The sequence below is a fragment of the Mytilus californianus genome, unplaced genomic scaffold (assembly GCF_021869535.1).
Source record: "Mytilus californianus isolate M0D057914Y unplaced genomic scaffold, xbMytCali1.0.p SCAF_3, whole genome shotgun sequence".
NCBI classification, from domain to species: Eukaryota; Metazoa; Mollusca; class Bivalvia; order Mytilida; family Mytilidae; genus Mytilus; species Mytilus californianus.
In genome coordinates, this window is record NW_026262679.1 from 54,016,634 (window position 1) to 54,033,126 (window position 16,493).

A 16,493-nucleotide genomic window follows, 5' to 3' on the forward strand; every position below is an offset into this window, starting at 1 on the left:
TGAATAACTCTGTCTCTTGTTGTATGAACGTTATATAGGGTTTATACCCATCGAATATCTCTGTCTCATTTGTGTATGAACGTTGTTTAGGATATATACCCTTTAAAACTGTGTCTCATTGGTATTAAAACGTTGTATATGGTTTATATACATCGAATAACTGTGTATCATTGGTGTATAACCGTTGTGTAGGGTTTATATCTATTGGATAACTATGTCTCATTGGTATATGAACGTTCTATAGGGTTAATACTCATCGAATATCGCTGTCTCATTGGTGTATAAACGTTGTATAGGGTCTATATTCATCAAATAACTATGTCTCATTGGTGTATGAACGTTGTATAGGGTCTATATCCATCAAATAACTCTGTCTCATTGTTGTATGAACGTTATATAGGGTTTATACCCATCGAATAACCCTGTCTCATTGGTGTATGAACGTTGTTTAGGGTTTATAACCATTGAATAACTCTGTCTCTTGTTGTATGAACGTTATATAGGGTTTATACCCATTACATAACTGTCTCATTGGTGTATGAACGTTGTATATATAGGGTAATATACCCATTACACAACTGTCTCATTGGTATATGAACGTTGTAGAGGGTTTATACCAACTGAATAACTGTATCATTGGTGGATGACCGTTGTATATAGTTTATACCCATCGAAAAAACTTTGTCTCATTGGTGTATAAACGTTGTATAGGGTTTATACCAATCGAATAACTATGTCTAATTGGTGTATGAACGTTATATAGGGTTTATACCAATCGAATATCTCTGTCTCATTTGTGTATGAACGTGGTTTTAGGATATATACCGTTTAAAACTGTGTCTCATTGGTATATGAACGTTGTATATGGTTTATATACATCGAATAACTGTGTATCATTGGTGTATGGCCGTTATATAGGGTTTATATCTATTGGATAACTATGTCTAATTGGTATATGAACGTTCTATAGGGTAAATACTCATCGAATAACACTGTCTCATTGGTATATGAACGTTATATAGGGTATATACCCACCGAATAACTCTGTCTCATTGTTGTATAAACGTAATATAGGGTTTATACCCATCGAATAACTCTGTCTCATTGGTGTATAAACGTAATATAGGGTATATACCCATCGAATAACTCTGTCTCATTGTTGTATGAACGTTATATAGGGTTTATACCCATCGAATAACTCTTTTTCGTTGGTGTATGAACGTTGTATAGGGTATATACCCGTTGAATAACTGTCTCATTGGTATATGAACGTTAAATAGGATTTATACCCATCGAATAACTCTGTCTCATTGGTGTAAGGACGATATAGGGTTTATACCCATCGAATAACTTTGTCTCATTGGTGTATAAACGTTGTATAGGGTCTATATGCATAACTGTGTCTCATTGGTGTATGAACGTTGTATAGGGTATATACCCATTATATAACTGTGTCTCATTGGTGTATGAACGTTGTATAGGGTTAATACCCATCGAATAACTTTGTCATGGTATATGAACGTTGTATAGGGTCTATACCCATCAAATAACAATGTCTCATTGGTGTATGAACGTTTACAGAGCATATATTTATCGAATAACTCTGTAGAAAAAGTAATTTAATTTGGCATTTCAATTAAAGTTGTCTTTAAGTATGTCGTTTTACCTGTGGTGCCACCGGTCAAGTAACCACTAGATTGATTGATTGATGTTTGTTTTACATCCAGGGACAAATATTTCATTCATGTTCAGGACGTGATCATATCAATACAATAGTTATGTAATGTAATCGCTAGACTCCGTCTGTGCAACAAACTATTTACGTCCATTGGCAATTATTTCATTCATGCTCAGAACGGGAACAAATTAATAATGTGAATACAATAGGTTGGTCATATAACCACAGGACTCAGCCGTCTGTCCAATTGACTGGACAGAGTTTTTTTCTCGGCTTCAACGAGACGAAATCCTTTTGTATTTGGTCTGCAGCTTGGTAATGTTGTAGCCATTAAATAAGTACAACCGCTGTGCAGCCACTCAATTGTCCACCTGTATACCTTTATATGTGTTAGCACTTCATCCGTATCACCATGTTTCAAATATATGTCCGCCTGTTTCGATAATATATATTTTATAAGACTGTATCTAAGAACCACTGACAATACTTACAGACTGTACGTAAGAACCACAGACAATACTTACAGACTGTATTTAAGAACCACAGACAATACCTAGACTGTATCTAAGAACCACAGACAATACTGACAGACTGCATGTAAGAACCAAAGACAATACTTACAGACTGTATCTAATTACCACAGACAATACTTACAGACAGTATGTAAGAAACATATAGACACTACTTTCAGACTGTATGTAAGAAACACAGACAATACTTACAGACTGAATCTAAGAACAACAGACAATACTTACAGACTGTACGTAAGAACCAAAGACAAAACTTACAGACCATATATAAGAACCACAGACAATACTTACAGACTGTACGTAAGAACCAAAGACTATACTTACAGACTATATATAAGAACCACAGACAATACTTACAGACTGTATATAAGTACCACAGACAATACTAACAGACTGTATCTTAGAACCACAGACAATACTGACAGACCGAATGTAAGAACCAAAGACAATACTGACAGAATGTATGTAAGAACCAAAGACAATACTTACAGACTGTATTTAAGTACCTCAGACAATACTAAGATTGTTTTTAAGAACCACAGACAATACTTACAGACTGTATCTAGGAATCACAGACAATACTTACAGACTGAATCTAAGAACCAAAGACTATACTTACAGACTATATATAAGAACCACAGACAATACTTACAGACTGTATATAAGTACCACAGACAATACTAACAGACTGTATCTTAGAACCACAGACAATACTGACAGACCGAATGTAAGAACCAAAGACAATACTGACAGACTGTATGTAAGAACCAAAGACAATACTTACAGACTGTATCTAAGTACCTCAGACAATACTAACAGATTGTTTTTAAGAACCACAGACAATACTTACAGACTGTATCTAGGAATCACAGACAATACTTACAGACTGAATCTAAGAACCACAGACAATACTTACAGACTGTACGTAAGAACCAAAGACAAAACTTACAGACTATATATAAGAACCACAGACAATACTTACAGACTGTATGTAAGAACCAAAGACAATACTTACAGACTGTATCTAAGTACCTCAGACAATACTAACAGATTGCTTTTAAGAACCACAGACAATACTTACAGACTGTATCTAGGAATCACAGACAATACTTACAGACTGAATCTAAGAACCACAGACAATACTTACAGACTGTATGTAAGAACCAAAGACAATACTTACAGACCATATATAAGTACCACAGACAATACTTACAGACCATATATAAGAACCACAGACAATACTTACATACCATATATAAGAACCACAGACAATACTTACAGACTGTATGTAAGAAACCTAGACAATACTTACAGACTGTAAAATTAAGTACCACAGACAATACTAACAGACTGTATCTTAGAACCACAGACAATACTGACAGACCGTATGTAAGAACCAAAGACAATACTGACAGACTGTATGTAAGAACCAAAGACAATACTTACAGACCATATATAAGTACCACAGACAATACTTACAGACTGTACTTAAGAACCAGACATTACGTACAGACTGTACGTAAGAACCAAAGACAATACTTACAGACTATATATAAGAACCACAGACAATACTTACAGACTGTAAGTAAGAACCAGACATTACTTACAGACTGTACGTAAGAACCAAAGACAGTACTTACAGACTATATATAACAAGAGTGCACACGCTGAAATGTCTCACCTTTTTTACTAATCATTGATATTATGTTGATAGTCCTAAATATAAAGCTTTACTACAACTATCACATAAACTTAACATGATCCAAGAAAATGAGGTCAAGGTCATATAAACCAAACAAGAAAAACATGTACACCTTACAATCATTCAATACACTAAATATAGTTGACCTATTGCTTATAGTTTCTAAGATACAGACTTAACCAAGAAAACTAAACATTGACCAATGAACCATGAAAATGAGGTCAAGGTCAGATGAACCATGCCAGGCAGACATGTACAGCTTGCAATTCTTCCATACAACAAATATAGTTGACCTATTGCTTATAGCTTAAGAAAAACAGACCAAAACACAAAAACTTAACACTGAGCAATGAACCGTGAAAATGAGGTCAAGGTCAAATAAAACCTGCAGGACAGACATATAGATCATAAAATATTTCCATACACCAAATATAGTTGAACTATTGCATAAAGTATTAGATAAAAAGACCAAAACTCAAAAACTTAACTTTGAACACTGAACCATGAAAATGAGGTCAAGGTCAGATGACACCTGCAAGCTAGACATGTACATCTTACAATTATTCCATACACCAAATATAGTAGACCTATTGCATACATTTTAAGAAAAACAGACCAAAACACAAAAACTTAATTATAACCACTGAACCATGCAAATGAGGTCAAGGTCAGATGACACCTGCCAGTTGGACATGTACACCTTACAGTCCTTCCATACACCAAATATACTAGACTTATTGCTTATAGTATCCGAGATATGGACTTGACCACCAAAACTTAACCTTGTTCACTGATCCATGAAATGAGGTCGAGGTCAAGTGAAAACTGTCTGACAGGCATGAGGACCTTGCAAGGTACGCACATACCAAATATAGTTATCCTATTACTTATAATAAGAGAGAATTTAACATTACAAAAAAATCTAAACTTTTTTTTCAAGTAGTCACTGAACCATGAAAATGAGGTCAAGGACATTGGACATGTGACTGACGGAAACTTCGTAACATGAGGCATCTATATACAAAGTATGAAGCATCCAGGTCTTCCACCTTCTAAAATATAAAGCTTCTAAGAAGCTAGCTAACGCCGCGGCCGCCGGATCACTATCCCTTTGTCAAGCTTTCTGCGACAAAAGTTGCAGGCTCGACAAAAACCACAGACAATACTGTCAGACTGTATGTAAGAACCAAAGACAATACTTACAGACTGTATCTAAGTACCTAAGACAATTCTAACAGACTTTTTTTAAGAACCACAGACAATACTTACTGGTTGTATCTAAAAACCACAGATAATACTGACAGACTGAATCTAAGAATCACAGACAATACTTACAGACTGTATCTAAGAACCACAGACAATAATGACAGACTGTATGTAAGAACCTTAGTCAATACTTACAGACTGTATCTAAGTACAACAGACAATACTAACAGACTGTATCTTAAAACCACAGACAATACTTACAGACTGTATCTAGGAACCACAGAAAATACTTACTGACTTTATCTAAGAACCACAGACAAAACTTACAGACTGAATCTAGGAACCACAGACAATACTTTCAGACTGTATCCAAGTACCACAGACAATACTTTCAAACTGTATCTAAGTACCACAGACACTACTTACAGGCTGTATTTAGGAACCACAGACAATACTGACAGAATGTATATTAGAAACTCAGACAATGCATACCAAGGTTTGCTGTGGGTAAATTATTTCAATTTGCCTTACATATTTTATCATCTATATTTCATAACTCATTGTCTCGTGTACATGCTTATATCTTTCATTATCTATATTTTACTGATTGTTTCATGTACATTTGCCTTATATCTTTCATAATCTATATTTAACTAAATTAGACTAATGCCTTTGTTTTTCTGCTTGTATAGGTACAGTAAAAGTACATTTCAAAGGCAAAACATCATATTTGACTTCTAAAAACACACAAGAGTGCACACACTGAAATGTCTCACCTGCTTTACTGACCTTTGATTTTATGAGTCTTATAGATTAAGGTTTCACTACAAGTATCACAGACAATTCACATTTTAGATAAATCCTGTCAGACACACATGCACACCTTACAATAATTCCATATACCAAATATAGTTGATCTATTGCTTATGTAGTACTTGAAAAAAAGACTAAAACACAAACAAGAGGCTCTCAAGAACCTGAATCGCTCACCTGTTTTTTTTTTTGCTTAAAATCTTTCCACAATGATAATTTTGCTTTTCAATATATATTAATGAGTGTAGTAAAAATTCCATTAAAATGTTCTTTGTATCTGTCATATCTTCAAAAGCGAAAAAAATGCATTTTACCCCCTATGTTCCATTTTAGTCATATGTTTCTTGACGTACAAGGAAATAAAATAAAAAATTTATACTAGATATTCTGAAACTCATTCAGCCTATGTTTTGCTGAAATTGATTCAGCAGTTTTAAAGCAAGCAAACTAGATGAACAAATTCAGAAAAATTGTCTTTAAAGGGCAGTAACTCCTTAAGGGGTCAATTGAAAATTTTGGTCATTAAACTTTTTTGTAGATCTTATTTTACTGAACATTTTTGCTGTTTACAGTTTATCTTTATTATTAATAATATTCAAGATAATAACTAAAAACTTCAAAATTTCCTTAAAATTACCAATTCAGTGGCAGCAACCCAACAATGGGTTGTTAGATTCATCTGAAAATTTCATGGCTGATAGAACTTGACCTAATGAACAATTTTACTTCCTATCAGATTTGCTCTAAATGCTTTAGTGTTTGAGATATAAGCCAACTAGAGGCTCTAAAGAGCCTGTGTCGCTCACCTTGGTCTATGTGCAAATTAAACAAAGGACACAGATGGATTCATGACAAAATTGTGTTTTGGTGATGGTGATGTGTTTGTAGATCTTACTTTACTGAACATTCTTGATGCTTACAATTATCTCTATCTATAATGAACTTGGCCCAGTAGTTTCAGTGGAAATTATTTTGTAAAAATTTACAAAATTTATGAAAATTGTTAAAAATTGATTATAAAGGGCAATAACTCCTTAAGGGGTCAATTGACCATTTTGGTCATCTTGACTTATTTGTAGGTCTTACTTTGCTGTACATTATTGCTGTTTACAGATTATCTCTATCTATAATAATATTCAAGATAATAACCAAAAGCTGAAAAAATTTCTAAAAATTACCAATTCAGGGGCAGCAACCCAACAACGGGTTGCCTGAATGGTCTGAAAATTTAAGGGCAGATAGATCTTGACCTAATGAACAGTTTTGTTTCTGAAAGATTTGCTCGAAATGCTTTGGGTTTAGATATATGAGTAAAAAACTGCATTTTACCCTATGTACTATTATTAGCCATGTCGGCCATCTTGGTTCGCAGGCGGGGTCATCAGACACAATTTTTAAACTACATACCCTAATGATGATTGTTTACAACTTTGGTTAAATTCATCTTAGTAGTTTCAGAGAAGATTTTTGTAAAAGATAACAAAAATTTACGAAAAATTGTTAAAAATTGACTATAAAAGGGCAATAACTCCTTAAGGGGTCAACTGCCCATTTTGGTCATGTTGACTTATTTGTAGAACTTACTTTGCTGAACATTATTGCTGTTTACAGTTTATCTCTATCTATAATAATATTCAAGATAATAACCAAATATGGCAAAATTTCCTTAAAATTACTAATTCAGGGGCAGCAACCTAACAACGGGTAGTCCAATTCATCTGAAAATTTCAGGGCAGATAGACCTTGACCTGATAAACATTTTTACCCAATGCCAGATTTGCTCTCAATGCTTTGGTTTCATAGATATAAGCCAAAATCTACATTTTACCCCTATGTTCTATTTTTAGCCATGGCGGCCATCTTGGTTGGTTGGCCTGGTCACCGGACACATTTTTTAAACTAGATACCCTAATGATGATTGTGGCCAAGTTTGGTTAAATTTGGCCCAGTAGTTTCAGAGGAGAAGATTTTTGTAAAAGTTTACGGACGACGGACGCCAAGTGATGAGAAAAGCTCACTTGGCCCTTTGGGCCAGGTGAGCTAATAACTGCATTTTACCCCTATGTTCAATTTTACCCATGGCGGTGGCGGCCATGTTTTTTGACGAAACAGAAAATAAAACATGGACTTTATTATAGATACCCTCAGAATCATTCAGCTTAAGTTTGGTTGGAATTGGTTTAATAGTTTCAGAGGAGAAGATTTTTTAAAGTAAGATAACATGATAAACAAATTGTGAAAAATTTTCCTCAAAATGCAATAACTCCTTAAGGGGTCAATTGACAATTTTGGTCATATCAACTTATTTGTAGATCTTACTTTGCTGAACATTTTTGCTGTTAAGTTTATCTTTATCATTAATAATATTCAAAATAATAACCAAAAACTGCAAAATTTCCTTAAAATTACCAATTTAGTGGCAGCAACCCAACAATGGGTTATCAGATTCATCTCAAAATTTCGAGGCTGATAGAACTTGACCTAATGAACACTTTTACCCCATGTCAGATTTGCTCTAAATGCTTTGGTTTTTGAGATAGAAGCCAAAAACTGCATTTTACCCCTATGTTCTATTTTTAGCCATGGCGGCCATGTTTTTAGACGAAACAAAAAATAAAACACAAACTTTATTCTAGATACCCTAAGGATCATTCAGCTAAAGTTTGGTAGGAATTGGTTCAGTAGTTTCAAAGGAGAAGATGTTTGAAATATTTTACACCAGACGGACGACGACGACGACAACGGACGACGACAACAGACACCAAGTGATGGCAAAAGCTCACAGTTCCTTTGGAACAGTGAGCTAAAAACTTAACATTGACCAGTGAATCATGAAAATTAGATCAAGGTCAGATGAAACCTGCCGGACTGACATGTACCCCTTACAATCATTACATACACAACCTATAATTGACATAATGCTTCCAGTATTTTAGAAATGGATCAGATCACATAACTTTAACATAAAATGAGGTCAAGGTCAGAAGAACCCTGTCTGACTGAAATGTAGACATTGCAAGGAACCCATATACCAAATAAAGTTATCCTATTACTCATAGTATGTAAGAAATTCACATGACAAACATTGTTTTTCTTTAAGCAGATGCTGAACCATGAAAATGAGGCTGAGGACAATGGACATTTGACAGAGGGAAATTTCGTAACATATGGTATCTGCAGCATCTAGGTCTTCTAACTTTTGAAATATAAAGCTTTATACAGACAAAAACTGAAATGAAAGGTGTTTTAAGAAAAATGATCCTGTAACATGATAAAGCCATGTATCATAATTTAAAACCATTACATATTGCATAGACTGTATCTAAGAACCACAGAAACAGCATACACGCTGCATGTTTGAATATTGGAAAAATACATTCAGACTAGATCTTGGAACTAGACATAACATACTGAGAATATCTAAGAATCACTGACAATACATACATGTATACATGTAGACCCTTTCTAAGAAACCCACATAATTCACACAGATTGTACCCTGATCTAGTTTTACTTAGTTAAAATAGTAGTCATCATTTAATAAAAAATCATTTCAAACATGCTTAGCTACAATACTAAGTCCAATGCAGGCTTTATATTGCATTCCTTCTGTAAACAGGAAATGTGAATTTGAATATGACAGTACAACCCTCTTGAAGCAATTTTCTCTCTTGTTTTCTATCTTTTGCAGTTTTATTTTCTATATCATGCAAGTTATATTTAAACGCCATATCTATTATTGGAACAGCTTTCCTTTTAATATACATATTGGATAAAAAATCAATCAAAAAATGTTTTAATTAGTTTTGTTCTTTATTATAAAACTTTTAATTTTTCTAAATTTGTATATAGGTAAATGAATACATTACCATAAATACCTAAATAAAGTTTACACAACATTTAAAGAAAATTATCTATACATTAGTGACATGCATAAAGCACAATTTATATTTATCATGCATAATATTATGGTATAAAACAAAATAGACAAAAAAGTAACCAATTAAAAAATATAGAGCAAGAGGTCACTATGTGGTTTTGAGAGATTTTTTTTTTAATAGGAAGACTAATTCAATTGACATTTTAATCTTTTATAATTTATAGACCAAACACATTATTAACAAATTTACCATTTTCAAAAATTAATAATGCACAAGCAATTTATCTTAGAAAGAGACAATATTTAATGCATTTCCTTTTATACATTTAAATAATTGTAAATTAATAAATTGTGATTTTTTGACTTTCTGTCTTGTAACTCTTAGTCCTTTGACTTCTTTCTGTTTTTCAACACATAATGTCAACAATCAACGAGCATAAAATGTGAATAGTCAATTCCAGTTTAAATATTCATCATAATTTAAAGTAAAATTATTTGTAATAATGAAGTATTTAAAGTAAAATTATTTGCAATAATGAAGTATTAGCATATCATAATCATTATGTATGTTTTTCTGTATTTACAACATTTAAAAATCACATTGTGAGGTATATTAAACTAGATGATAAATGCATCCTCTATACAATGAAGAAAATCCCCAATGAAAAATGAGATTTAGAACTAACCTGAATTATACAAAAAGAATCACTGGTGTGACACTTTCCAAAGTTTTTTTGTATGGAGTCTTCATAATTTTTTTTTTAGAAATTTGTATTTAATGTATGCCAAGATTCTCTTATCTTTATTTAGAGAGGCATCCATAGTGGACAGTCCTTATGGTATATATATTTTTTTCAAAACTAAACATAATTGGGGCGGGGGGGATTTATACTACACATATCAAGAAGAAAAAAAAACAGTTCATACCTACAAAATATTAGGTATTCAAGAATGACATCTTAATATTAGGAAATAAAAAAATTAAAGAAAGTAGTTGTCAATGGTACTCAAGTAGGAAAAGGTATAAAAAAACATCTAACACATTTCTAATAAACTGCTTCGCTGAGCGCAGCTGGATACGCCCGCAGAGGTCCAACCCTGAACAGCTGGGGCAAAAATAGACACAATATTCAAGCTTGATACAGGTCTGAATTTGGATTGTAATTAAATATTTGACATATTATAGGTTTCTGAATAAATGTAGTCAAAGAACTTGAAATTGGTTATATGAATTAAATTTATATTCAATTAAAGATTTCTTGCTGTTGTGCAATACACTGTGCTGTTGAGCAATACTTAGTAAATCTTTTGTCAGACTATAAACAAACAATAACTTCTCAATGTTATATCAGAAATTTATAAAAACCTAAAGGGAGGTTATCTTAATAGATATAAATCAGTCATCAAAGTTTAATGAAAACTGCTATAAGCAGTTTAAGGATATTGTCCAAAAACTTGAAAATCACCCCTTTTTTATGAATAAAATCTTATAACTTGGAAACGTAAAATCTTAAATTTATAATAATCAAAAGGGAGCTTACAACAATAGATATAAACAATTTACCAAAGATTCATAAAAAATGCTGAAAGCATTTTTGAGTTATTGTCAGAAAACTGGAAAATCCCCCTTTTTGTAATGAATAAAACCCCATAAATCAGAAACGTCTAGTCTAAAATTTATAAAAATCAAAAGGGAGCTCATGTCGATAGAAATAAACAATTCACCAAAGTTTCTTGCAAATTGGTGAAATTGTTTTTGAGTTATTGTCCAAAAACTGGAAAATTCCCCCTTTTTTAATGAATAAAACCCACAAAACTCGGAAACGGTAAATCCAAAATTTATAAAAAATGAAAGGGAGCTCACGTGAATAGATATAAACAATTCACCAAAGTTTCATGCATATTGGTTAAGGCATTTTTGAGTTAATGTCCGACATGTTGACTACGGACGGACGGACGGACAGACGGTCAATGGTATACCATAATACGTCCCGTAAACGGGCATATGAAAAGGAGAAATTATAAAACAGATATATCAGAACAATACATTTCCTGAATGTTACATTACTCTATCATAGTGGTAAAATATAAAACAAAAACTCAAAACTAAGTGCAATAAAACAAGTCTTCTCTGTTCTTTAAAATTGTTCTTGCCCTTCACTCTTTGACACTTGTATGGCAAGCACTAAGATTAGTCTTGATAAACCTAAAATGAAATGGCTTTCATGTAAAATTCACAAAATCTGGTTCAATTATAGAAATAAACATTCATTCTAAATGAAAAAAAATAAGTTTAAACTGTTTTGATCACATTTCCACAAGATGACCTGGCTTTTCTTTTGATATATTAAACTCAATTTGGAATGGTGTCTTCGTTTCTGATCTTCCAGTTTGGACATGTTGCAAAAAATACCTTTTTTGGTTTAAAAATATTTTATCAAGTATAATTCATTATACGACTGGAACATCTTTAGCTTGAAAGGTAGATCAAACTATCAAAAAATTAAGTGTGATTAAGCGTATCTAAATTTTTTAGAAAAAAAAAACTATTAAAATCAAGGGCAGATAATTACATTGATTTGATAGGACAATTTGTTTTGTTTTTATGGGCGGATAGACAGACAGGGTGATACCTATTATTTAATCACCTCAAAAACTTTGTGGGGTGTATAATAAGATGGATAAAGTACAAGATTATATCATGGCAGGAGGTTTTAAACAATAATCTTCAATAGAATTAGCATACAGTACAGTGTAACAATTATATCAGAATTATTTATTTTTTTTTATTTTGGATCTGGAAAATTAAAACTGTACCAGTAAGGTCTCTTCTTATTTTGAAATTAAAGGGAAAAAAAACTAAAAAAAAAAATAATTTGAGAAGACAGTAAAAGTTGATTTTTTGTTCAGGTCTTTAAATAATTCGATTTCTGAATTGATCAAATGTTTAATTAATCCCATGGAAACTGTTTGTAGCAGCATGTCCAGTCTGCCTTACTTCACCAGAGTACTAACCAGATTTTCCATTGGTCAATAAAACATAAAATTTCCATGAAAATTATGGTAAAGATGAATTTAAACATTATCCAATACGCCTGAATTATTAAATGGGTTTTAATGAAGTTGTTAATAGATATAAGAAGTTGTGGTATGAGTGCCAATGAGTTAAGTTTATATGTCTCAAATTAAAAGTATTTTTTTCAGATCAAATAATCCTAAATAAATTTCAGTCTCAAACATAGCATTTTTTTGGGGTGATTGATACCATTGTAGGTCCTGGATTTCTTTCAACATCACCAAATAACACCTGCTCGCTAAAACCTTCACTGTTGTTAAGGCAGATGTTCTTTTGGTTAAAATACTACTCTCAACTTCATTACACTCTGAAACAATATACACATAGATATATATTTATATTATTAGATACAGAACAGAGATAAAGAGTTTTCAGTTGCATTATATACACACTCTTTAACTTGATTGACTTAGTCAGATAAATGAAAAACGGTAAAAATCTTGAAAAAAATACAATTTCAACAACTAAAGATTGCTTAAACATGTTAAAAGTACATTAATAGTGAATGATTAACTGCAATAATTTATATAATATAAAAAGAACTTTTTACAAACACAAATCACCATGTTTAAGATTTTTTTATATATTTATACATAAACTATATTCAAAAGTAAGACTTTTAAAGAGGCAGTATATGCAGAAATAGCATTTTTCTTGAAAGAAATCAAACCTATCAACATATTTGTTTGTGCAAATGTAAATACATGTAATGCCTCTTTAAACTTAATTTAAAATTCAAGTCTGTTGTCAGATTGAAAATGGTGACAATAATGTATACAAAAATATTGTTATTTACTGTATCCAATTAAAACAAAATATCATCTATTATACACTACCAAATGCTCTTTGTGTATCATTCTCATCACAGAAACTCCCCTGTTCCTCAACAGCATTTTCTTTATTTGGTATCTAATAAAAAGAAAAAGCAAATTATATTGAAATTGACCACTCACACTACATATATGATGTATTTAAAAATAAATGGGGAATGTGTCCATGGGACACAGATGGACACAGATGATGCCCCCGCTTGCACATCATATAAAGTTATAAAGGGACATAACTGAAGAACGGTAAAAGTGAACCATTTGGTTGAGGCAAACTAAAGTTAGAGAACAGAAGCCAATTAACTTTGGGACGTACCAACGGACAAGGGTAAAACTTAATGACCCCTCCACTACGGCGGGCATAAAAAAAGAATTAAATGCTTGTTGATACCTGTATGTCCTTTTATTCCACGGGTTCAAATTCACTTTAGGCAAAGGAAGGTCCAGCCTGACCTTTGACCAATTATACTTAAAGGTCAACCCGTCACGAGGGTAAAGAATGTAAGTAACCACATAAGTTCCCTTTCAGTATAGTTGCATATATTAAGATCATTTTAATACTAAATTTTCATATTTTTGCTCAATATGTTTTTGTAATTTTTTTAAACTGCAAATATATTAAAGTACATCGGGTGTAACTAACTACCGGTGGGAAGGTCCAAACCAGTAAATGGAAGGTCATGGACCTTGGACCAACACCAATTTGAACACCTGTTTTCTATAAATCTTCCCCAAGTTCAAATATAAATAACACCATACAGCAGAATTAAATCCATATTAATTAAAGATGTTTGCTAGTCAGGTTTTTAAATTATTGTCAGATTTTGGAATTCCTCTAGTTCTGTCCATTTGAAAACCAAAATTTATTTTTGCCACTTCACTCATTTTTCTTTTCATAAATCTTTATTATGCCGGAGAGAAGCCATTTGTAAAAATCTTATCAAATTCTTGTAATTTTAGCATCCTAGCATTTTGTAATAGTGTTTGTGAAGTAAGATTTGTCAATGATAAAGATATCATAATTCAAGAGAGAATTTTTCCCTGAAAATTTTCAATAGCTTATATCTCAAAAACAAGCATAAACAACACAGTCCTTTAAGTATTTTAGCTCTTTTAGTTGTGAGTGAGTGAGTGAGTGAGTTTATTAATCTCCTATCAATATTTACCACTGTTCTGAAAAGCTTGATATTTTGAAACTGAGTAGAAAACATCCTTTAAGTAATTTACCATATTGTCAAATGGTGTGATGTATTCTGAATGTATATAACTAACCTGAAATGACGAATCTCTGTCTGTCTGAATTCTGCCTACAAAATAAATGAAGGCATAAGAACATAAATTCTTATTTATTTTTTGCTTATAACAATCATATAATAGTGCACATTAAAGACCCATTGGTGGCCTTGGGCTGTTTTCTACTCTTTGGTTGAGTTGTTGTCTCTTTGACACATTACCCGTTTCCATTCTTTATTCTATGTTGATCATTTTATAAATGTGTCAAGCCTTAGAAAATTAAATCTATTTTCTCATGTTTATAGCATGTTGTTTATTTCTCACATTAAGAGATATTTCTTGAATTACACTGCAAGGAGTGAATAAAAAATTGCATGAATATGATTGACTGGGAAATTATGGTGTAACATTCCAATTGGTTATATGATAAAAAGTACATGTATCCATAGTTACCTATTCAATTGTGTAATACACGCTTTCTTTTTTTCAAATGTCATGTACACACTTTTTAAATATTTACAAGCATTTTCTTACGTGATAGTTATTGGTTATGAGTTGTTTTTCGGTTCAACGTCCTTGAGTCCTTGAGTTCTTTGAATCGCTAATCTATCAAATGTTTCATTTTTGTTTTGGGAAGATGCCGAGTGTTTGAATGAAGGCTGTAGTTTCATGTAATATATGACATTATCAATCAAACCTTTTTTTATTTTTTTAGTATGGCCAAAATAACATGATCTATCAAAAAGTCTTCTTTTAAGCACATCACTGGACAAACAGGAAAATTAAAGGTGCTCTGCAACAATAATCACCATGAATTTAATTAAATGATCAACTATTGCATATATCCCATATCTCTGAACACAAAAAAGTTTCCTACTACGATGGCTTCAGTGAAAGTGGAAATATTAACACACATCTCTGAATACAAAAAAGTTTCATACTACGATGGCTTAATTCGGTGAAAGTGGAAATATATACCAAGAATAGCATTAAACAAGAACTCTGAACTAAAAAAATAACATACTTTAATATGTAATGCTTTGCATTATGAATTGGGCAGAAATGTTTAAAATAAATAAAATGTGTACCTTTTCTTCTTTCTTCATCACACACATTTTCTTCGTAGGCTGCATTGATATGGGTTCAAGCAGTTGCTTTTTTATGTGAGTCTATATTAAGTTTAAACAATCTATTACCGGGTACTATAAATCAGATTTTTCAGCATTAAGACAATAGTTTATGAGCAAACTATGATAATTGATGCTGAAGAACATTTTAATATTATCAAACCTGAAGTTAATATTACACTAAGTTAAATAAATGCATTCAAGATACATTGTAATGTAGTCCAAATATATTCTTTATATGATTTTGTCTTTTGGTTTTGAAGTAACACTATTAATGGATGGAAATGCAGAGATCTGATATATTTATGCAGTTCAATATATATATTTATATATATCAGCACAAGTCATTAAATATATGTTAGACTCAGATTGACGTCCGGTCTCTAATCGACGTCCAAATTTGACGTCACGTTCTAAAATC

The 16,493-nt window shown here is 32.0% G+C and overlaps 1 long non-coding RNA gene across 2 annotated transcripts; it reads right to left on the reverse strand.

The window, feature by feature from the left end:
- Window positions 1-11,842: 11,842 nt before the first annotated feature.
- LOC127734880 (uncharacterized) lies at window positions 11,843-16,021 on the reverse strand. 2 transcript variants are annotated; one of them, XR_007997797.1, is made up of 5 exons: window positions 15,643-16,021; window positions 14,985-15,019; window positions 13,722-13,794; window positions 13,075-13,192; window positions 11,843-12,015 (listed from the first exon to the last, which is right to left on the reverse strand). It is a non-coding gene; the product is annotated as an uncharacterized LOC127734880 (long non-coding RNA). The 2 variants fall into 2 exon arrangements; XR_007997796.1 differs by lacking the exon at window positions 15,643-16,021 and having other exon boundaries at window positions 14,985-15,636.
- Between the last annotated feature and the right edge of the window lie 472 nt (window positions 16,022-16,493).